Source organism: Canis lupus, chromosome 18 (assembly GCF_011100685.1).
Source record: "Canis lupus familiaris isolate Mischka breed German Shepherd chromosome 18, alternate assembly UU_Cfam_GSD_1.0, whole genome shotgun sequence".
Taxonomy (NCBI): domain Eukaryota; kingdom Metazoa; phylum Chordata; class Mammalia; order Carnivora; family Canidae; genus Canis; species Canis lupus.
Genome location: NC_049239.1, coordinates 49,570,396 through 49,593,865, shown reverse-complemented (window position 1 = coordinate 49,593,865; position 23,470 = coordinate 49,570,396). Strand labels below are relative to the sequence as shown.

General features: G+C 50.5%; 1 protein-coding gene and 1 long non-coding RNA gene across 2 annotated transcripts in view; one reads left to right on the top strand and one right to left on the bottom strand.

The window, feature by feature from the left end:
- Nucleotides 1-5,045, bottom strand: part of CPT1A (carnitine palmitoyltransferase 1A) — a 104,844-nt gene extending 99,799 nt beyond the window's left edge. Inside the window, 1 exon segment of the mRNA NM_001286860.1 lies at nt 4,914-5,045. The gene's annotated coding sequence lies outside the window, so the exon portion shown is untranslated.
- Nucleotides 5,046-5,152: 107 nt separating this feature from the next.
- Nucleotides 5,153-23,226, top strand: LOC119864139. Its single transcript, XR_005373570.1, has 3 exons — nt 5,153-5,675; nt 22,606-22,728; nt 23,172-23,226. It is a non-coding gene; the product is annotated as an uncharacterized LOC119864139 (long non-coding RNA).
- Nucleotides 23,227-23,470: the final 244 nt, after the last annotated feature.

The window sequence follows — 23,470 nt, the reverse complement described above, 5'->3', positions numbered from 1 at the left end:
CAGTGTCATATCCAGGGGGGTGGGGTGGGGGCAATGCTAACACCCAACACTGCCTGCACAGGGGTCTGGGAAGCAGCCTGGGACAGGGAGACAGACGGGCCACAAGGTTTGGAGAACACAGATCTGGATTCGAACTCCAGCTCTGCCACTTAGCCGTGTGTGTGTGTGTGTGTGTGTGTGTGTGCACGCGCGCGTGCGTGTAGGAGACAGGGAGACAAGGAGACAGAGAGGGAGGCCTTGAACAAATGTCACTGCCTTATCCTAACATCGTTTCCTGGCACATCAAGTATGCAGAATATGCCCCCCTCACATCAAGTAATAGGCCTGACACCACAGTATGTAGGAACACACTGTACCTTCCGAACTATGGTCCCATGCTCCAGGAACGTGGGTTTCCACGTGTATCTGCCCTCTACTTCTTTCCTAGACCCCTCTCCCCCCTCTCCCCGTTCCCTGCACGCCCTGCCAGCATCAGATACCTCCCAGACCGACCTCCTCACTCTGGTATTCAGCTTGCAGGAGCGCTGCTGATCCATTTCTAGTACACCTTATCGTACCCTAACCTTAACCCCCCATTGTACAACAGAGTGTTTTTGAAAAAATAGAAAGAAACCAAAACTCTTCACGTTAAATCTTTTTAAGGGCAGTAGAGGAGTTGACATTTAGGAAAATTAGTGACAGATGCGTTATCTCATAAATGAGGAAGACTTTCATAAAATGTAAAGTCAGAGTTACAGCCTAAGAAAACTTCTTAAAGGCAAGGTTATTTTGTGTTTGCTTTTAACCTAAACACGTATTACCTTTTACTGGGGCAGTGGGAGGAGGTGCCAGGGCTTCTAAAGAGAAGGAATTAACCCTCAGAACTTGACTCCTCAGAAACTGGACGAGTCCCATCTGCATGGAGCCGTATTTCTCACCAGGGCACGGAAACAAAGAGGTGACCAGACAGGGGTGCGCTGGGGATCAACAGCCTCCTCGGGACTCAGGAGGAAGCCAGTAGACTGGTAGGAAGAGGAGGTCACTGGTCCCTCCCTTGATGTGGGAAGTATGGAGCTTGCAGGTCTCCCATCCAGACATCCCTGAGCACAGTCACAAGGCAAAACAAGGGCACCGGGCAGGTGGAAGAACGTAACAGCTTCCTCTGTCTGCTGCTTGCTTCCCTGGCACAGACTTTCACAGCCCCTAAGGACCCCACCGCATCAGAAAAGTGCAGCAATCTAGGGGAGAACGGATCCCAAATGTTCTTCACTGGATTAATATCTGAAAGGCCACTTTGGCTCACAGGAATCAGCAGGAAGGCAAGTTTAAGAGTCCCGTGGGAAGCAAAGGTAGCAGGTGGCACTCAGGGACGGTCAGAAAGAATCTAGAACACTCAGGTTCCGCGGGGACAGGTGGGTGGTGAACCCACAGCATTGGTGGTATGGAGTCCTTTCTTTTTTTACCTGAGTTACCTGGTGTCCAACAACTAGTTGATAATCTTGTGCAATCTCGCAGCCTTCCACGGTGGCAAATATACTGTACACTGAGAGAGGCAAGCCTAAAGCAGCAGCAAAATTTCAATTGTTGACTTCCAAAAACAGGCAGAAAAACAACCCACATTACAGGAAAGTAAAGGTGGACATTCCAGAGAACTGAGGCTCAGGATCACCTTACCCCAAAAAGGTCAGTTGGCTTCCACCCAGGGCCTGCTGGGAACCCAAGGTCCACCCATATTTGCGCTGGGTAAAAGGTGAAGTTCACAAAAAGCGGCATAAACGTCAGAAATCAACAAAAAGAACATATTCTTTACTTGTGTTAATTACCAGATCTTTTTTCCTTCCTTTCTTTCTTTTTTTTTTAAGCACGCCCTGTGCAGCCTAGACTCTTTCTACAGGCACCCAAGGCACTGTGAGAGGGTGGTCCCCGGAGCGGGGACCTGGGCGCGGAGGCCAACTCTGCGCATCCTTGGGTCCCCTAAGCACCGCCTTCATGTTGGACCCTGTGCTTGTCCTTACTTATCTGTCAAACAGAACAGTGCTGGCAAGAGCTGCTCAGGAGTGGCTCAAGCATCTGGGGAGAAAGAGAAGAGGCCCCATCAAAGCCAGCAGAGAATCTGTGACACGCACTCTGAACATGCCAATTTTATTTTAGCCTTAACAGCACCAATTCTTCCGGAAGCGAAGTTGAGGCTTCCAGGAGCACCAGCAGCAGCAGCAGCGGCGGCAGCGGCAGCAGCACTCTGGCCTGCCGGTAAGAACCACGCAGAATGACTAAACCTTTTCTCCAACAAAGGAAAAACTGCACCGGATCAAAGTGCAGCAGCAGCCCCGGGCCGCAGCGGGCGCGCTTTCCGCCTCCCACCTCCCCACCGCCCTCCGAGCTCCGCCTGCGTCTTTAATTGCTCGCCTGGAACGCGTCCTCGAGGGCGCCGCGGGCAGCTGCGGCCGCCGCGCCCCGCCCCGCCCCCCCGCCCCCCCCGCGGGCGTCACGTGACGGCTGCGAAAAGTAGGGGAAAGGTTAACCCGAGCCCCGCCCCCGGCCTGGCGCGTCCCCGGCGCTCAGATCCTGTTCCACCCGCCCGGCTCCGAGAGACCTTCCGGAGCGAGCTGGCGCGCATCGCCGGCGCAGCCCGTCCTCCTCCCCCGGCGACACGCAGCGCCTGTCCGTGGGAAGGCCCGGCCCCGCGTGGCCAACCCCGAGGGCACCGAAGGGCTGCGGGCGCCGGCTGCCGCCCCACGGCCGGCCCGCAGCCCCGCGCCCCAGGCGCCCAAAGCGCGCCCGGAAGGGACTCCCGCCCCAGGAAAAATGAAGTGTTTCTATGAATGGGCGCGAAGGGCCGGGTTGCATCAGCGCGGCCCTGGCCCCAGGACTCCCCGGAGGCCCAGGCTTGACCGCTGGGTTACCGCGCGTCCAGGGTCGGGCCAAGGGCGGCAGCAGCGGGGACGCCAGGTTTACTCCCTGGGCCTCCGGGTTAGGCCACTTGTTTTCGGGACCAACTCGAAAGCTTATTTTGGCCTGCGCAGGAAGCCAGTTTCTGCCACCCTGACACAAAGTATGTGCGCCCCCAAAGGTGGCCCTTTTCTGTTGGACTCCAACAGATGGGAGTTCAGGGTGCGAGGCCGGGTCTAGCAATGCTTCACAGGAAGGAAACGGGTCGTTTCGAGGCGAAGAGGAGCCCCCAGGCTCACAGAGGCTCAACCACCAGACCCCTCGGTCTGAGGCTGCATTCAGTTCCGAGGGACGCGATGGCCCCATAGGCCTTCCCACCAGACCCTGCTTCCCCTCAAAGACCAGCTCATCTATCTGCATTAAGGTCGTCCTCCGTGCACACTCACCGCGAGTCACCTTAAATACTTCGGAGAAAGGGGGGCTGGGAGGGGTGCTGTTCGCTGGCACAAATTAAAAAACAAAAAACCAGGGACTCCAGCCACGTTCTAATCCCTTAGTTTGAGGTTCGGGAGGAAATCAACACGCCTGAATATCTGGAATGGCCAGAAACCCGACGCCGGTGCAAGAGGATGGTGTAACAAACTACACGTTTCAAAAGGTTAAACGGATTTCTATTTTATTCGGCAACTTACAAAGTTACCAGTTCCCCCACAACAATCTCCCTTTAAATAATTCAACCCAGGGAGCACCGAGGAACCGAAAGCCTTGTCCTGAGCGGGGACTGCTTAAGCGTGTTCTGCACCGAACCTGGTTAATTATACGGGATGGTTAACTCTCGGTGTTCAAGTCGGCCCTCACCTTGGTTCCCTCCAGCTTTCACGAAAGCCAACAAACACGCTGACCCACGGCCTTTCCGAGCAAAACGAAAGGAAAGGAAATGGTCGTGGCCTCGCTGAGGGAGCGGAGGTCAGGGCTGCACCCGTCGGGGCTCCGGACGGCGCCTGCCGGGGCTTGCGGGCCCAGGGAGCCCGGACCCGGTCACGTGACGCCCCTCCCCCACCCCCGCGCGGCGGGGGGCGCGACCTTGGGCGGACGCTCGGCGCCCACCTGCCCCGCACCCAGGGCCTCACCGGGGGGTGGGGGGCGTCCGCCAGCGGAGACCCCGGCCGGGCGCCCCTGCGGTCCCCGGCGGACGCTCGGGGCCGCGCCTGGAGCCCCGCGTCAAGGGCGTGTCCCGACGGCTGCAATGCGGGGGCAGCCGGGGAGGGGGGCGGACGGCGCGCCGGGGAGTCCTGAGGCCCCAGCGTCCCTCTAGCTCCCGCCTGGAACCCCAGGACGGCCCCCCAGACCCAGTCTACCCCGATGGGGGGAGGGATGCGGCGGGATCGAGAGCGGGTGGACGGCGCCCAGCCAAGTCCAGAAGGCCGAGCATCCGTCCTGCAGCCTCGCCGCCCCTCGGACGGACCCCCACGCCCAAACCATTCCTAAGAGAAGGGTGGGATGAGCGGATGTGGGAGCCGGCGCCCCTCGTGGCCCCGGGCCGGGGGCATCCAGCCAAATCCGGAGACCCGCGCATCCCTCCAGCTCCGGCACCGCACCCGCCGGCGGGCCGACCCTCGGGCGTACCCTCACACCCAATCCACTCCCGGGAGAGGAGGGGGAGAGGAGCGAGCAAAGAAGCCAGTGGCCCTGCTAGTCCCGGGCTTGGCGCATCCTGCCAAGTCCGGGGGCTGAGCATCCCTCTCGCGGCCGCACCGGACCCGCACCGGGGACTCGCGCGCACACCGGCCCCCGGCGGACGCCCCCCGCCCCCCGCGATCCGATCCGGGGCGGGAGGTGAGGAGTCCCTGCCGCGCTCGCGTTTCGGGCTCCCGGCGAAACCCGCCGTCCGGGTGGAGGGATGCTGGGGGTTCCCCTCCGCGCCGCGGGGGCCCCCCGCCCCCGCCTGGGTCGGGACCCGGGCAGTCCCCGCGCGCCCCCCCCGAGCCCGCCGCAGCCCGCAGGCCCGCGCGCCGTCCGCGGGCGCAGCCTCGGCCCAGCCTTACCGAGTCAGCGAACGGAGGCGCGGCGGCGGCGGCGGAGGCGGAGGCGGCGGAGGCGGCGGCGCACTGAGCGCTCAGCGAGCGAGAGCCGGGGGCTGGAGGGCCGCGGGCGAGGCCGAGTGCACCCGACGCCGCCGCCGCCGATTGGCTGGAGCGTGCGGGGCTGCGGTGCGGGCGGGGCTGAGACTCCCCGCGCGGGGCGGGCGGAGGGGGGGGCCGCGGGGGGGGCGGGACCGGGGCGGGGCGGGGCCTCCGCGGCTCCCCGGGGAGCGTGTCGGGTGAGGAAACTGAGGCTGCTGGGGGCACGCGGCCAACGCCTCTGCCAGCCTGGGGCCCGGGGCGAGATTCCTCAGCCCGGAGACTCGGTTTTCTCATCTGAAAAATGGGCCAACTCCCGTGGGCCAAGCCCGTAAAAGTGCTTAGCAGGGTGCGGGGTTCACGCGAGCCCTCCACAGCCATTGCCGCCTCTAATCCGCAAAGCGCCCCCATAAATAGCCGATCCCGGCCGGGGCTGCAGAAAGGATCACTAACTCGCGCATGACCATATGGCTGAGAAAATGGACCCGACGCTGGAGCCAAGTCTAACTCCAGAGCCGTCGCCCCAAATCCCCAAATCGGACATTGTCCCCGGAGTGACAGCTCAGGCGAGCCGGAGGCCGCGTGGCTCGCGGAGCCAACCCGCTGCTGCGAGTTCCCGCGACCCTTCTGAGAAGGCCTCTTCCTCCTCATCTAACCGGGAGAAAAACACCTCCCTCGGGGGCTTTGGTAAGATTTGGCAAATTAATCATTCAGGCGCCTAAAGCAGTGTAGGTGCCAGGTCTCAGGATCACACCCTGGGCTGCAGGCGGCACTAAACGGCTGAGCCACCCGGGCTGCCTGAAAATATCTTTTTATGAAAAAATTCAAGCATATAAAAGTTAATGAAATCAATAAAGTCCTGGATAACCAAGCAAAACAGTTTCAACAATTATCAAGTGAGGGCCAAGCTTGTTTTTGTCTACCCCTGCCACTGCCTCTGGATTTCTTTAAAGCAAATCCAGAAATCCTACTGTTCTGTCTACCTGTTCTTGAGTACAGATTTCTGAAAGACAAAAGTTTTTTTGTAAAAACATATTCCCCTGTGGGACACCTGGATGGCTCAGTGGTTGGGCGCCACCCTTCGGTTCAGGTCGTGATCCCATGATCCAGGATCCAGTCCCACATCGGGCTCCCTGCAGGGAGCCTGCTTCTCCCTCTGCCTGTGTCTCTGCCTCTATGTCTCTCATGAATAAATAAATAAATTTAAAAAAATAATAATAATAAATAAAAACACATCCCCCTAACACACACACACACACACACACACACACACACACACAAAACATACCAAGAATACCATTGGCCAACCTAAAATAGCACAACAATTGTAATACAAAACTTGTAAGGCCTGGAGCAGCCTGGGTGGCTCAGTGGTTTAGCGCTGCCTTCAGCCCAGGGCCTGATCCTGGAGACCTGGGATCAAGTCCCATGTCAGGCTCCCTGCATGGAGCCTGCTTCTCTCTCTGCCTCTCTCTGTGTGTCTCTCATGAATAAATAAATAAAATCTTTAAAAAAAAAAAGCTTGTAGGCCCTCTTGGGCTGCCAAGAGCACGGCTGAGTCCCACTCTCCTGCCAGCCATATTCATTGCTGGCAGCTCCCAGCCGGTTCTGATCCCAAAACATGTGGGATTTTCTAGAATTTAGCTCTCACTTCCCATAGGAAACAATTTTGTAATCCCGGAGTTCTGTGCTTCTTTCTCCTCTCCAGTGCTTTGAAACCCTCTGAACTTGAACCTTGAGCTGCTGTCAGTAGTGGGCAAATAACAGCAGTCCCACGTCAGGTGGCAATAATATTTGCTCAGCCAGCATCGCTGGAGTTTGGTAAGGACAAAATGAGGTAAAGCATGCAGGTGCAAGCAAACTGTTTCAGACACAGCTCGACCATGTGCTAGTGACAGGAACTCCTAGTAACAACCAAAGGGTATTCTTATTTGAATAGGCTTGCCCTATGACCCAGTCAGTAATCCTGCTCCTGAGTATCACTGAAGAGAAATAAGAGCACATGTCTGCGCAAAGACGTCTGGTACAAGAATGTTTGCAGAAGTTTCACTCAAGGGGTGCCTGGATGGCTTAAGCGGTTGGGCATCTGTCTTCAGCTCAGGTCATGATCTCGGGGCTCTGGGACTTGGTGACTCTCTGCTCGGTGGGGCGTCTGCTTCTCCCTCTCCCTCTGTGCTCGTTCTCTCTCTCTCTCTCTCTCTCTCTCTCAAGTAAATAAATAAAATCTTAAAAAAAAAAAAAGAAGCTTCACTCAAATGGACAAAAATCCAGAAACAACCCATGGGGCCATCGACATAGAATGGATAAATATATTGTGATTTCTCCATATAGTAGAGCAATAAGGAGCAACAAAAAAAGAATAAAGGGACACCTGAATGGTTCAGTGGCTGAGCATCTGCCTTCAGCTCAGGGCATCTGGGATCCGGGATCAAATCCCACATCGGGCTCCCTACAGGGAACCTGCTTCTCCCTCTGCCTGTGTCTCTGCCTCTCTCTGTGTCTCTCATAAATAAATAAAATCTTAAAAAAAAAAAAAAAAAGAATAGAGTGCTAACACACAAGTGGATGGATCCTACAGATCTTATATCATATAAAAGAAAACCAAACAAACACACAAAATATTTATATGTTATATGATTTATTTGTTGTTTATTTATTTGGTAGAAAGAGAGAGCACAAGTATGGGGACGGTGGAGGGAGAAGCAGGCTCCACTAAGCAGGGAGTCCGGCATGGGACTCAATCCCAGGACCCTGAGATCATTACCTGAGCTGAAGGCAGACACCCAACTGACTGAGCCACCCAGCTGCCCTTGCTGTATGATTTCTATAACAAATGTGCATAATAATTGCAGTGATGGGTGACTGAGAAACAGAGTAAGGAGGCCACAGGCGGGCTCAGTGGAGTAATATGAAAATGCAGGGCTCTATATCCCTCAGATTATGCGCTTACTGTTCTTGCTACCTGCATGGTAGGCCTCAATTTCAAAAATTAAAAATTAAGGGGCACCAGGGTGGCTCTGTCAGTGAAGCGTCTGCCTTGGGCTCAGGTCATGATCTCCGGGGTCCTGGGATCAAGCCCCTCATCAGCCTCCCTCCTCCTACTAGGAGCCTGCTTCTACCTCTCCATCTGCCTGCTGCTCCCCCTGCTTGTGCTCTCTCTCTGTGTCAAATAAATAAATAAAATCTTTAAAAAAAATAATAAAAGCTTTTGTTTATAAACAATAAAATGTAGTCAATGAATAACTTATTTCCTGGTTTAGTCATCAGAAATGCAGATATGATTGTCAGCCAGAGCTTGCGATCAGCATGAGGCACATCCACTCTTTCAACAGATGTTTATTCCAAAGTCCAGACTGCCAAGACCCGATGCATTACTTGCCAGCCATGGATAAAAAAGTTGGGCTTCTTGAACTGTAGAGTTTTATTTTAAATAAATCTGGGAACTCTTTATGGAAAATGTCAGAAGAGTTCAAGGGCCACCATTCGGACTTCAGATCCCGGTCATCTCCGAGGTCTGCGCAAACTAGCCCAGCCTGCCTGGAGAGTGTGCACTGGGGCCTGGACCTGAGCTTGTAGTGGGACCAGAGCAGCGTGCTGGTCACAAAGCTGGTGACAGCTCAGTGGGTACTCCTGGAAGTTGACAGCTTGACTGTCCCTAGCTGGAACTGCACCAGCCTGGACACTGGGACCTTAAATATAGGGAAGAGGTGACTGACCCCCCTGCCCCACAGCGCCTGCAAGTAGGTGCCTAGAAATCCAAGTGAGAGCATTAGCAGAAGACTTCTGTGTCAAGAAGGAAATTCCCCCGCTTTGGAGGGAGAAGAAGATGGGCAGCTAGCGCCTTGGGTCAGTGGCTTTTATGCTGGGAGGGTCACTAGTGAGAATCTACTGGCAGCTACAACCTTTTCCCCAGAAAAAATGCACGCATGTAAACCATGGTAAATAATTTAATTCTTGAACCTCCCAAAGCCATTTACAAACTCCTGACTCACACAGGTTAAGAAAAATAATCTGAAATGTGGCAACAAGGCAAAAGGGTATTTGAATATTATTTCATGGGCTTGTTGTCTAACTGGCCCATCCAAGGATTTGCTTCTTCTCTGGGGAAACGTATCTCGACCAGGCCCCAGACTCTATGAAGATTCTATGTGTTAACCAGTAGATTTTTGTCCAACAGAAATCCTTTGCATTAGATGCAAGGAAAAAAAAAAGTAGGAAAAAAGAAAAGTATTCCAGGGCACCTGGGTGGCTCAGTCGGTGAAGTGTCTGCCTTCGGCTCAGGTCATGATCTTGGGGTCCTGGGATAGAGCTCCGTGTCGGGCTCCCTGCTCCCTGGGAAGCCTGCTTCTCCCTCTCCCTCTGCTGCTCCCCCTGCTTGTGCCTGCCCTGTCAGATAAACAAAATTTTAGAAAAAGGAAGAAAGGAAGAGAGGGAGGGAGGGAGGGAGGGAGGGAGGGAGGGAGGGAGGGAGGGAGGAAAGGGAAGGGAAGGGAAGGGAAGGGAAGGGAAGGGAAGGGAAGGGAAGGGAAGGGAAGGGAAGGGAAGGGAAGGAAAAGAAAAAAGAAAGAAAAGAAAAGAAAAGAAAAGAAAAGAAAAGAAAAGAAAAGAAAAGAGACTCAAAGGTATGATTTCATTGCCCTGTAGGATGTTAAGGAGTTTTGTACCTACTTAGGATAAACTTCAGATTTTTTTCCACCTTCCTGTGTAGGGAAAACGCAGCTCTTCCTGCCCTGTGTCTGTTTGCTCTGTGACTCATCTACTCACCATCATAGCACTTCACTTCTGATACTTCTAGTCACCAAACACGGGGAGGTTTTTCCCACAGCAATAGGCTATTCTCAGACACCTGCAGGGTGTCTAGGAATTCAACTCCATTCTGACATGGTCTACCCAGATAGCGTCAGATCCCACAGGCTAAGGGCTTGATCCTCACCAAAGGCTCCCCTGTGCCCACCACTTCAGATAGCAGGTTGTTATGTGTGCTCTGGCCAACCCTCTACAGGGGTTCCAAAGACCCCTCCTGGAGTCCAAGGAATTTGCTGGAGTGGCTCACAGAACTCAGGGACACACTTACTTAGACTTGCTGGTTTATTAGAGGATATGACAAAGATGCTGATGAACAGCCCAGTGGAGGCACATAGGGCAAGTCTGGAGCTTCTGTCTCCATGGCTTTGGCATGCATCACTCTCCAAGCGTGGGTACATTCACCAGCCTGTGCTATTGGGGTGTCTTGGAGGCTCCCTCATGTAGGCATGAGGGATTGCTAACTCCATTTCCAGCCCCTCTCTGTTTTCTGAAGAATGGGGCTAGGGGGCAGCCAAGAATTTCAAGCTTCTCATACTGACTTGGTCTTTTTGCTGACCAGCCCCCAGCCCGGGGTCCCCCCAGAGTCGCCTGGACAGATGGTGCCAGCGCTCTTATTGCTTAGGAGTTTGCAAGGATTTCAGGAGCTCTGCGGGGCAGGGGCGGGAGTGGGTGGGGGGGTGGGCAGAGCCCCTATGCATACTTTCTGTTAACTCACAGAGTCGAAATAGTTCCCTAGCCATCATGTTCCAGCTTTCTCCTCTGTCAGAACTTCTGGACTCAGCCTCTAGAATCCTCCTCCTCCCACCATCCTGTTGGGTCCTTCACTGATAAATTTATTTATTTATTTTTTTCTTTCCTTCACGGATAAATTTAAATCTTTGACATTTGCTCACTTTGTATTTGAGAGTCCTGTTTTTGACTTACTGAAAATCCTATCCGACACACATTACTGTGCATGAGAGCCGGATGCCTTTCCGAGAGCTGACACTTGGTACAAAGCGTCTCAGAGAATGAAGGATGAGAGAGGAGGGCCTTCAAACATTCCTAGGACTCTGGGGTCTCTTGTTATAAATGGGCTCACTTCTCAGGCCACCCAGGGTCAAACTTCTTAGAGGCAGAGACATTGAGATAGCAGCTTGGACCTCTTTTTTTGCCCATAGCATCCTCCTGCGTTTCTGCAGCAATGCAACACTAGGGGAGACCTTGCTGGGAAAGAGTTGGGGGCACCCACACCCACGAGCCCCCTGGAGCAGCACAGGGCAGCTGGTAAACCGCGGGACCATTTGTACAAGACCTCCAGCTTGTACTGCACCTTCCTACTCATACATGGTGTTATCCTCACATTTCCAATGTATTCCATATTTTCTTTTCCTTTAAAAAAGACCTAGGATGACTGCAAATATCAAGGCCTGAGAAAAGCACTGGCTCTGCCGAGTCCAATGACACGTTCCTTTGGTCCTTATCCCAAGCAGGAAACACTTGAAGATTCTAGGTTTAAGCCAGAGCAAGCATATCTGCTTTCCATGCTCCACAAACCGTCTGGGCCTCAGGTCACTGCCCTGCCCCAGTTTCTGCCCCAGGCCTGTCCCCTCCTGTCCCTAGCATGCCCTCCTCATTTATAAAAGGAGGGTCGGGCAGCGTGGGTGGCTCAGTGGTTTAACGCAGCCTTCGGCCCAGGGCCTGATCCTGGAATCTCGGGATCAAGTCCCACATCGGGCTCCCTGCATGGAGCCTGCTTCTCCCTCTGCCTGTGTCTCTGCCTCTCTCTCTCTCTCTTTGTGTGTGTGTGTCTCCTGAATAAATAAATAAAATCTTTAAAAAATAAAAAAATAAAAGGAAGGTCAAATACACCAACTCATCTCGGAGGGGTGGGAGAACTTTTAAGAATCTATTGAGCACCTGCTGTATGCCAGGCAACAAGCTAACCAGGGAGTGACTGCAGAATGTGAGATCCTCAGGGGCCCCTTCATCCTGCATCTTGTCCTTCACCTCCAGCACGAGTCCTCCCGAAGCTCATTAGTGACTGTGGTGACCCACAAGCTCCCTGGACCAGCAGAGGCCACTTGGCAAACCACAGTTGCCTCCTTCTCTAGATCCCATCCTGTTGGAAGCCTGTGCTACATTTCACTATTGCCTCATCTTCCTCTCCCGGGAGCCTTCTCCTCCTGTAACCTGTGAGTCACTCTGGTCCCAGGTTTTCCTCCTCCGCTGGGACCTGTTCTCAGATGCCTTCTCTGGCTCACCTCCATCTGCCTTTCAACCTAGATATGGCTCCAAGCCTCTTGCTTTGGCCCTGCCTCCGTCACCAGCTTTGCTCCCCTGTGAGCCCCCACCCGGCCACACTACACCCCATTCTGATCCTCCCAAATCCTCACCAGAGGGGCCCTCCCCAGGTGAAATGATAGGGCTGAGCTACCCACCAGGAAGAAAGGCAAGTTTCAGGGGCCAGTGGAGCAGGGACACACAGAAAATAGGTGTGTGTGTGTGTGTGTGTGTGTGTGTGTGTGTGTGTGTTATATTTCTTATGTCCAAGAAAGCAGCAAATAACCACCAAGGGGAAAATTAAAACTCTGAAGGATTTTCTTATACTCATTTTAGTATGTATCTTTTAAATTACATATGAGGAAGTCACCCTAATCCTTTTAGCAAGGAGGGCTTTCAAAAGATCTGAATCTAGGGGCTCCTGGGTAGCTCAATTGGTTAAGTGGGCAACTCTTGGTTTTAGCCCAGGTAATGATCTCAGGGTCCTGGGATCAGGTTCCACATCAGGCTCTGTGCTGGGGGTGGAGTCTGCTTAAGATTTTCTCTCTCTCTCTCCCTCTGGCTCTCACTCCTCTTCTGCTTGTGCATGTGGTCTCTCTCTCTCTCTCACTCTCTCTCTCTCTCAAAAGAAATCTGAATCCAGCCCTGATCTGAACCATATTCATTCATTTCTTCATTCATTCATTCATTCATTCATTCATTCATCAGACAAATATGTACTGAGCACCTCCAATGTGCCAGGATTGTTCTAGATACTGGAACTCTGCAGTAATAGAGCCTTTAAACCAAGCCCTGTCCTCAGGAGCCCTCATTCTGGTGGGAGAAGCAGACAAGCAGCAAATTCACTCTTTTGTGTGAAAAGAAAGGGCAAAGGAGAAAAAACAAGGAGGGGGACCCAGGGTGCATGACCTAGCATGGGGTAGGTAAGGCTAGCTTATATTTTCAATGGAGCATAAGTTCCTAAAGGTAGAAACCTTTGTAACCCCACCTAACTCATCTTGGGTCTCAGAAATGTTAGCTGAATGATTGATAGGTGAGTAGATGGGTGGATGGATGGAGGGACAGGTGAGTAGATGGGTGGATGGGTGGGTAAATGGGTGGATAGATGGGTGGGTAGATGGGTATGAGCTCCCTCATGCCCTTCCCAGTGGGCCCTTCCTTTCCGTGTCCTCAACCCATCACAAATTCTTCCTCAAGAATCTTTAAACTTCATTCCTGTCTGTCCTTCTTCGTGGTGTGCCTAAGGTCACCTTCTGAGTCACAACAACTTTGATGCACCCTGTGGCCTCAGGCAGACCTAGATGCATAATTTGTCAGGTCCAAGGCAAAATGAACATGCAGAGACTCTTGTTTGAAAATGATTAAGCATTTGAGGACGGGGATCCCTGGGTGGCGCAGCGGTTTGGCGCCTGCCTTTGGCCCAGGGCGCGATCCTGGAGACCCGGGATCGAATCCCACGTCGGGCTCCCGGTGCATGGAGCCTGCTTCTCCCTCTGCCTGTGTCTCTGTGCCTCTCTCTCTCTCTGTGACTATCATAAATAAATAAAAATTTAAAAAAAAAAGAAAAAAAAAAAAAGCATTTGAGGACGGTGACAGCTGAGCATTAAACCAACCACAGGGCCACTCTGATTGCTGGCTCTTGTAACAGCATGGGTGGCACACCCATGAAACTGGGCCTGCTTTGAAGGCCTTCCTAAATCTGTACTTAAGGAGCCACCCAGGCTGTGCTTACAAGCCTCAATGAAGGGGCGCCTGGGAGGCTCAGGCAGCTGTCTGCCTTCAGCTCACATCATGATCCCGGGGTCCTGGGCTGGTCCTGCAATCAAGCCCTGCACCAGGCTCCTTGCTCAGTGGTGAACCTGTGTCTCCCTCTCTGTCTGCCTGTCGCCCCCGCTGCTGGTGCTCTCTCTTGGGCTCTAAATAAATAAATAAATAAAATATTTATTATTTTTTAAAAAGATTTTATTTATTTATTCATGAGAGACGGGGGGCGGGGTGCAGAAATACAGGCAGAGGGAGAAGCAGGCTCCATGCAGGGAGCCTGATGTGGGACCCGATCCCGGGACTCCAGCCAGGATCATGCCCTGGGCCAAAGGCAGGCACTAAACTGCTGAGCCACCCAGGGATCCCTAAATAAAATATTTAAAAAACAAAAAAACAGGGGATCCCTCGGTGGCTCAGTGGTTTGGCGCCTGCCTTCGACCCAGGGCGTGATCCTGGAGTCGTGGGATCGAGTCCCACGTTGGGCTCCTTGCATGGAGCCTGCTTCTCCCTCTGCCTGTGTCTCCGCCTCTCTCTCTATGTGTCTATCATGAATAAATAAATAAATCTTTAAAAAAAGCAAAAACAAAAAAACAAGCCTCGATGAATTCTGTGCTCCTTCCCTCAAGACTTCACTCCACTTCCAGCCTCTGGACATCTGTTCCTACTGTTCCCTGCTCAGGGTGCCTTCCCCACTCACCGCTTGTCTTTGTGCACAGCCATGAGCTAGACGTTAGGAAGGGAGATGCGGTAAATCAAACCTAGTCCTGACTCCAGAGAAAATGCTCACAGGGCACCTGAGTTCTGGCTTAGCTGCAGCCCTGCCCACTGCGTGGCCCAGAGCTGGTACACTTTCCTCTGTTGCAAAACGGGCAGCAGCCAGGCCAATGCTGCATCCACCTGGGGTTCTGCTCATAACCCTCCCCCATTTAAAAAAAATCTACGCTATAAGGCCACCTGGGTGGCTCAGATGGTTAAGCATCCGACTCTTGATTTTGGCTCAGGGTGTGATCTCAGGGTGCTGAGATCAAGCCCCACGTCAGGCTCCATGTAGAGTGCGGAGGAGACTGCTTAGGACTCTCTCTCTCTTTCCCTCTGCCCCTCCCTGCCCTTGCGAGTGCTCCCCCCCAAAAGAAACCTAAGATATGACTCACGTGCTATAACATTCATCCTTTTAAAGTATACAATTCAGTGGTTTTTAATATATACAAGAGGTTGTGCAACCACCACCATGATGCAATTCCAGAACATTTCCCACAAATCCCCTCCTAAAAGAAACCCCATTCCCAGTAGCAGTGCTCCTCTCATACCTGCTGCCTCCCTGGCAAGCACTACTTTACTTTCTACCTCTACAGCTTTGCCTACTCTGGATGTTTCATATGAATGAAATCCAGCACTATGTGATCTTGGTGTCAGGCTCCTTTCGTGTTGTCATGGTTCATCTTTGTCTTTGCAGGTATCAGGACTTCTTTCCCTTTTGTGGCTGGATATTCCATTGTGTGTCAAAGGGACATTTTGGCGGATGCCTAGAGCACCCACACATCAGCTTCCAATGCCTGGAGGTTGCAGGAGCCCAGCTCCCGCTCTGAACTTGACCCTGAAATACAGCCCGGTCTTCTTTTCCTTTATGGAAAAATTTCACTTCTCCTTCAAAGTCAGATACCACCTGCTCCAAGATTTCCCTCCCCAGATTTCTCCCAGAGACTGATGAACCCCTTCTTCCGGGTCTTCCAATAGGTCTGGGATGCAGGACACTCCACCTTCCCTAAGGTCCGCGACCCTGATCCGGAACAGCCCCCGGGTCCCCTGCCGGGCGGGCCAACCCGCCAAGACTGGTGTGGAATGGGAAAGAGGGAAATTGCCTGGACGCTCATTGGCTGCCAGACGAGCGATTTCCTTGCGATCACTCGCTTTGGACGGCAGGGGAGGGGGAAGTTCGGCGGGGGGCGGGGACGCGGAAACGACGGCGCGGAGGGGGACCCACCGACGCAGCAGCCCGCCTGGGTGCCGGGGGTCCTGGGGGCAGGGGAGGGCGCCCACGCCCCCCACCCATCCCCCCCGGGGCCCACCCACAGCTCCATTTGCGTCCCAGGGTCGCGCTGGGCAGCTCGTTAGCGCTTCGAGTGTGTGGGTGGGGGGAGGGGGGGGAGGGGAGGGGGGAGGGGGAGGGGCGGCGGCGCGGCCCGGGGAGCGAGGGCCCGAGCTCGGGGTCCCCGCCCGGGGGCGGCGCGGCTGGCGGCGCAGGGTCGGGGTGGGCGCCGCGCAGCTCGCTGCTCTGGTCCGTCCTCATCACGTTTTCGAATCACACAGTAAAGTGCGTTCGTCGTGGAAGCGCAGGAAACACTGAACCGTCAAATGAAAATAAAAAGCTTTACAAGGTTGCCTGGAATCTCAGGGCCTAACGCTGGGGGGTATTTCCTTTCTGGTGGGTCTTTTCTTCCTCCCTCTCTTCCTTCCTTCCTACCTTCCTTCGTTTCTCTCTTTCTTTCTTTTTTAAGAACTTATTAGTTATTTTAGCGAGAGGGAGTATGGGTGGGGGGAGTGCAGAGAGGGCACCTCCCGGCGGCTCACAGGGAGCCCCGAGGGGAAGCAGGGCTCCTCCCAGGACAGCGATGAACTGAGGGGAAGCCCAGAGTCTGATGCTTAACCTGCTTAAGGGGATGAGCCACCCAGGCGCCCCTCCTTTCTGTCCTTTGTGCTGCTTTCTATAGATCTTAAGACCCTCCTTTCCTGCTTTTCACAAAATGAAAGTCGTAGAGTAGGGCCTATGAAGTGCTCATCTTCTCTTTTTTTTTTTTCTTTATTTTTTTATTTATTTATTATTTATGATAGTCACAGAGAGAGAGAGAGGCAGAGACATAGGCAGAGCAAGAAGCAGGCTCCATGCACCGGGAGCCCAACGTGGGATTCGATCCCGGGTCTCCAGGATCGCGCCCTGGGCCAAAGGCAGGCGCTAAACCCGCTGCGCCACCCAGGGTTCCCTCATCTTCTCTTTTTAATTTAACATTATTCATTTTCCCCAACGGATGGATTCTCTTGGGGATAAATGGAAGCTGCCTGGAAGCCCCTTCGTCCCCTCCCTTCCCACCTCCATCCAACTCCCCTCTCTAGAAGTAACCAACATCCTTAGTGTTGGAAGATCTTCTTCCAGACTTTTTGCACTTCTTACATCACACCTTACGTATATCTAGAAATACACAGTTTTATTTTAGAGCTCTCTTTTAGTGGCACCAAACTAAGTTGTGTATACGGTTCTGGAACTTGCTTCCTACCCTCCCCCTTCACAGTACATTTTGGAAATCAGTTGGTCTGGACCTACGTCCTTCACTGCTTTATGATATTATACAATTTGAATGCACCTTTATCTATTTCAAGCATTCTCTGTTGTTTCTTGTGTATTTTTTTTTAAGATTTTATTTATTTATTCATGAGAGACACAGAGAGAGAGAGAGAGGAAGAGACATAAGCAGAGGGAGAAGCAGGCTCCTTGTGGGAACTCCGATGCAGGACTCGGTCCCAGAACCCCAGGATCACGCGCTGAGTCAAAAACAGACAATCAACTGCTGAGCCACTCAGGCGTCCCTGTTGTTTCTCGCTTTTACTTGGTTTCCAATCTCACTCTCTTCAACCATTCATCCCAAATGCGTTTCTTAAGCACCTGCTGTGTGCCTCACCTTTCTCAGGCTGGGGACATACAACAGATGAACAAAATAGAACAAAATAATGCCACCCTCTTGGGGCTCACTGTCTAGAAGCACTGCATGTGGGTGAGGAGGGGATATTTTATTTTATTTTATTATTTTTTTAAAAATTTTTTTAAATTTATTTATTTACGATAGTCACACTCAGGGCAGCCCCAGTGGCGCAGCGGTTTAGTGCTGCCTGCAGCCCAGGGCATGATCCTGGGGACCTGGGATCGAGTCCCACATCAGGCTCCTGCATGGAGCCTGCTTCTCTCTCCTCCTGTGTCTCTGCCTCTCTCTCTATGTCTATCATAAATAAATAAATCTTTAAAAAAAAAAAAAAAAAAAAACGATAGTCACACTCAGACAGAGAGAGAGAGAGAGAGGCAGAGACACAGGCAGAGAGAGAAGCAGGCTCCATGCACCGGGAGCCTGACGTGGGATTCGATCCCGGATCTCCATGATCGCGGCCTGAGCCAAAGGCAGGCGCCAAACCGCTGCGCCACCCAGGGATCCCGATATTTTATTTTTTGAGTGGGAAATATGCTCTGATCACTAATGTGGTTTGAATATCAAATCAATATTTTTAAAAAGATCTAGGGAAAGTGGTATCTGCCCCATCTGACACACAGGTAATCAGTCTTAGGTTTCTTGTATTATCCTTCCAATATTTCCTTATAAAAATACAAGGGGGAAAAAAACAAGCAAAATGAGTCATGTATGCTACTTATCATCAGGGAAATGCGAATCAAAACTACAATGAGGGGGATCCCTGGGTGGCGCAGTGGTTTGGCGCCTGCCTTTGGCCCAGGGCGCGATCCTGGAGACCCGGGATCGAATCCCACGTCGGGCTCCCTGTGCATGGAGCCTGCTTCTCCCTCGGCCTCTGTCTCTGCCTCTCTCTCTCTCTCTGCCTCTCTCTCTCTCTCTCTCTGTATGACTATCATAAATAAATAAAAAAATTAAAAAAAAAAAACAACAAAAAAAAAACAAAACTACAATGAGATATTGCCTCACACCTGTCAGAATGGCTAAAATCAACAACACAAGAAACAACAGGTGTTGGCAAGGATACAGATACAAGGATACAGTGTTGTACACTGTTGGTGGGAGTGCAAACTGGTACAGCCACTCTGGAAAACAGAATGGAGTTTCCTCAAAAAGTTAAAAATAAAACTATAATTTAGCAATGGCAGTACTGGGTATTTACCCAAAGGGTACAAAAATACAGAATTCAAAGGGGTACATGCACCCCAGTATTTATAACAGCATTGTCTATAATAGCCAAATTATGGCAACAGCCCAAGTGCCCCTTGACTGATGAATGGATAAAGAAGATATGGTGAATATAGACAATGAAGTATTATCAGCCATCAAAAAAGAATGAGATCTTGCCATTTGCAATGATGTGGCTAGAACTAGAGGGTGTTATGCTAAGCAAAATCAGTCAGAGGGTGACAAATACTATATGATTTCATTCCTATGTGGAATTTGAGAAACAAAACAAATGAGCAAAGGGGAAAAGAGAGACAGAGAGGCAAACCAAGAAACAGACTCTGAACTGTAGAGAACACACTGATTACACTGGTTACAGAGGGGAGGTAGGTGGTGGGGGGGGTGGGGAAATAGGTGATGGGGATGAAGGAGGGTACTTCTGATGAGCACCAGGTGATGTATGGATGTGGTGAATCACTATACTGTATACATGAAATTAATATTACAATGTATGTTTACTCCCTAGAGTTTAAATTAAAACTTTAAAAAATCATGAACAGCAACCAAAAAATGAGAGTGTATATATATATATTTCCCTTCTTTCTCGTGTAAAAGGAAACTTGCTATGGTTTACTATAGCCCTCTCCTTTTAAAAGATGTGTTGGGGGCAGCCCCGGGTGGCTCAGTGGTTTAGTGCTGCCTTCAGCCCAGGGTGTGATCCTGGAGACCAGGGATCCAGTCCCGCATTGGGCTCCCTGCATGGAGACTGCTTCTCCCTCTGTCTGTGTCTCTGCCTCTGTGTGTGTGTGTGTGTGTGTCTCATGAATAAATAAATAAAATCTTAAAAAAAATCTTTTAAAAAGATTTTTAAAAAAAGATGTCTTGGTGTTATTTTCCTGTAATTGCATAGAGAGGGAGTATGGTGGGGGGGTCATTTAACTTTATATATTGTTTGAAGGTACGCAGTGTTCCATCGTATAGTTTATTTTACCATGATTTATTTGTGTCCTGTGACATTTTGCATTTCCTGTCTTTTGCTTTATAAACTGCAATGAAGTTGCTGCAATGGTTAACTGCACAAAAGTCAGTTCTTCCACCTGCAAGTTTTACTGTAGGTTAATTTACTTAATCCACTGAATCAAATGTTAATCTCCTCTAGAAGCAGACTCATATGCACACCCAGAATCATGTGGGACCAGATATCGGCTCCCCCCCCCCGACCTTGGCCTAGTCAGGTTGACAAATAAAATTAATCCTTACACCCTCCTTGGAGTTGTCTTGGTTTGCCCTCCCCCCTGCTTGGGATGAGTTCTCCAGTCCCAGAAGTGAAAAATACTGTCTTAGTGCATTTAAATTTGTATTTTTTTTTTCATTATGAGTTAGGCTGAGAATCTTTTTGCAAACTTGGGGAATATTTGTATTTCTTCTCAGTGTACTGCTCATACATTTTGCCTATTTTTCTACTAGGTTGTTGGCCTTTTCATAGATTGTGCTGAAAAAATAACTTTTTAACCGGTATGTCTTTTTATAATGAGCATTATCAAAATAAAGTTCTATATGATACAACTCGTTCATTTAAAGCATATATTTCAAGGGGTGCCTGGATTGTTCTGTTGGTTAAGCATCTGACTCTTGGTTTTGGCTCTGGTCATGATCTCAGGGTCATTAGATTGAACCCTACATCGGGCTCTGCACAGGGTGTGAAGCCTGCTTAAGATTCTCTCTCTCGGATCCCTGGGTGGCGCAGCGGTTTAGCACCTGCCTTTGGCCCAGGGCACGATCCTGGAGGCCGGGGATCGAATCCCACGTCGGGCTCCCTGCGTGGAGCCTGCTTCTCCCTCTGCCTATGTCTCTGCCTCTCTCTCTCTCTCTCTCTCTGTGACTATCATGAATAAATAAATAAAATCTTTAAAAAAAAAAAAGAAAAGATTCTCTCTCCCTCCCCCCTCCCCAAAACAAAAAGTTCAACCATGTTGTAATATGTCAGTTCTAATTTCCTTTTTCATGACTGAATAATGTCCCATTGTATGGATAGATCATGTTTTGTTTATCCACTCATCTATGAGAAACATTTGGCTTCGTTCCTCTTTTTGGCTAAGCATCATTTTACATTCCCAACAGTGGTGCGCGAGGGTTCCCCTTTCTCCACATCCTCACAAACACTTGTTATTACCGATAGCTTTGATTATAGCCATTGTTAAAAAAAAAAACACAACAGGCCCCATGGTACCCCCAGATGGCAGTCAGTTGAGTGTCTAACTCTTGGTTTTAGCTCAGATCATGTTCTGAGGGTCATGAGATTGAGCCCTGCTTTGGGCTCCAAGCTCAGTGAGGAGTCTGCTAAAGTTTCTCTCTCCTCCCTCTGCCCTCCTCTCTCTCTCTCTCTCTCTCTCTCTCAAATGAATAAATACATTTAAAAAAAAAACAAAAAAAAACAAAGCTGTGACAGGCCCCCAAATGGAGTCATCTGTGCTGAACCCCACATCAGTAAACAAAGACTTAACTCCTAACTGCAGTTTCAGCCTCTCCCAGAAATGGAAATTTTTTTTTTTTTTAAAGACTGTATTTATTTATTTACAAGAGACACACACAGAGAGAGGCAGAGACATAGGCAGAGGTCTCCCTGCATATGCAGCAGGCTCCATGCAGGGAGCCCAATGTGGGACTTGAACCTGGAAATCCAGGATCATACCCTGAGCCAAAGGCAGGCGGTGAATCGCTGAGCCACACAGGCATCCCTAAAAATGGAATTTTAAACAGTCTAGAATTTCCTAATCAATACTAGGGAGGTCGTCTGCTTGATAGGCCCCTGCCTTCCACCAAGGGAAGGTAACCTTGCCTGAAGAATCCACTCTTTGCTAGAAACTTTTTTCTGCCCCTTTCTGGCCGTAAAAGCCTTCGATTTTGTACAACTTCTTGGAGCTCCTTTCTATTTACTAGGTGGGATGCTGCCCAATTCATGAATCATTAAAACCAATTAGATCTTCAAATTTACTCAGTTGAATTTTGCTTTTTAACACCTTATTAGTGGGGATGAAGGAGTATCTCACTATGGCTTTGATTTGCATATCTCTGATGGCTAATCAGTTTATCTTTCAACTCTGATTTTTTTTAATGAAGATTTGTTTTCTATAGTTAAATCAATTTCCATTGATTTCTGACTATTGACTCATGGAGAAATTTATCCCCACTCTAGGATTTCTTAAAAAACATTTTACTTGTTTATTCATGAGACACACACAGAGAGAGGAAGAGACGTAGGCAGGGGGAGAAGCAGGCTCCTCGCAGGGAGCTACCCATGCGTCCTCCCACTCTAGGATTATTCGAAGAAATTTTCCTATATTCTCTTCCAGCACTTGTATGCTTTCAGATTTTACATTTAAAACTTGGATCCAGGGGATCCCTGAATGGCTCAGTGGTTTAGTGCCTGCCTTTGGCCCACGGTGTGATCCTGGAGTCCTGGAATCGAGTCCCACATTGGGCTCCTGGCATGGAGCCTGCTTCTCCCTCTGCTTGTGTCTCTGCCTCTCTCTCTCTCTCTCTGTGTGTGTGTGTGTGTGTGTCTATCATGAATAAATAAATAAAATCTTTAAAAAAAATTAAAAAGGGCAGCCCGGGTGGCTCAGTGGTTTAGTGCCACCTTCAGCCCAGGGCATGATCCTGGACACCCAGGATCGAGTCCCACGTCTGGTGCTCCCTGCATGGAGCCTGCTTCTCCCTCTGCCTGTGTCTCTGCCTCTCTCTCTCTCTCTCTCTCTCTCCCTCTGTGTTCTCATGAATAAATAAATAAAATCTTTTAAAAAATTATTAAAAAAAAACAAACTTGGATCCATTTGGACCTTATTCTGGTAAATGATGTGAAATACACATCAGCTTCTTTCCTTTTCCAGAAGCATGCTGTGTCCCAGCACTGCTGTGGGGAGGGACTTGCAGCAGCAAGCCCAGTGTGAGGAGAGGACATTTGCACAGGAACCTGAACATATGGAGAAAGGACCCACACTCCAGCCTCGCAGGTGAAGAGCAGCAGACAGAGCGCTCTGAAGCGTGGCAGGCTCTAAGAACAGCAAGACCAGAGTGGCTGCAGGTGGTAGGCTGCCAGGTCACAGAGGGCCTTGCAAGCAACTGTGAAGTGGGATTTTTCTTTTGGGTATAATGGCACTGGACTGCTGTGTGTAAGATCATTCCAGCTGTGTCCTTGGTAAGATAACACCAAGAAGGGAAATTTTCTAGGTTAAGACACTTTCACATTTTTCAGCAAACCACCAAATTGTTCTCCCAAAAGTCTGAGCTAAATTATTCCCCTCCACCTTCATTTTATTTTGATAACATGTGCCATTTAATTGAATATTTTTGAAACATTGTTTGGTTGAATGCTCGGTTCTTTTTTATGGTTCTTTTATTTTTTAATTTTTATGTTTTTAAAAAAGATTTTATTTTATTTATTTATTTGACACAGAGAGGAGAGAGAACAACCAGGGGGAGCGGCAGGCAGAGGAAGAAGTAGGCTCTCTGTGAAATAGGGAGCCTGACGAGGGGTTTGATTCCAGGACCCAGGATTGTGACCTGAGCTGAAGGCAGATGCTTCACCGACTGAGCCACCCAGGTGCCCCTTTCAGGGTTCTTTTAAAAAACATCTTATAAATAAATAAAGAAATAAAGAAATAAAGAAATAAACAAACATCTTTGTTGGGGCATAACTGATGTACAATAAGCCACACAAGTTAGAGTGTACAATTCAGTAAGTCTTGACATACA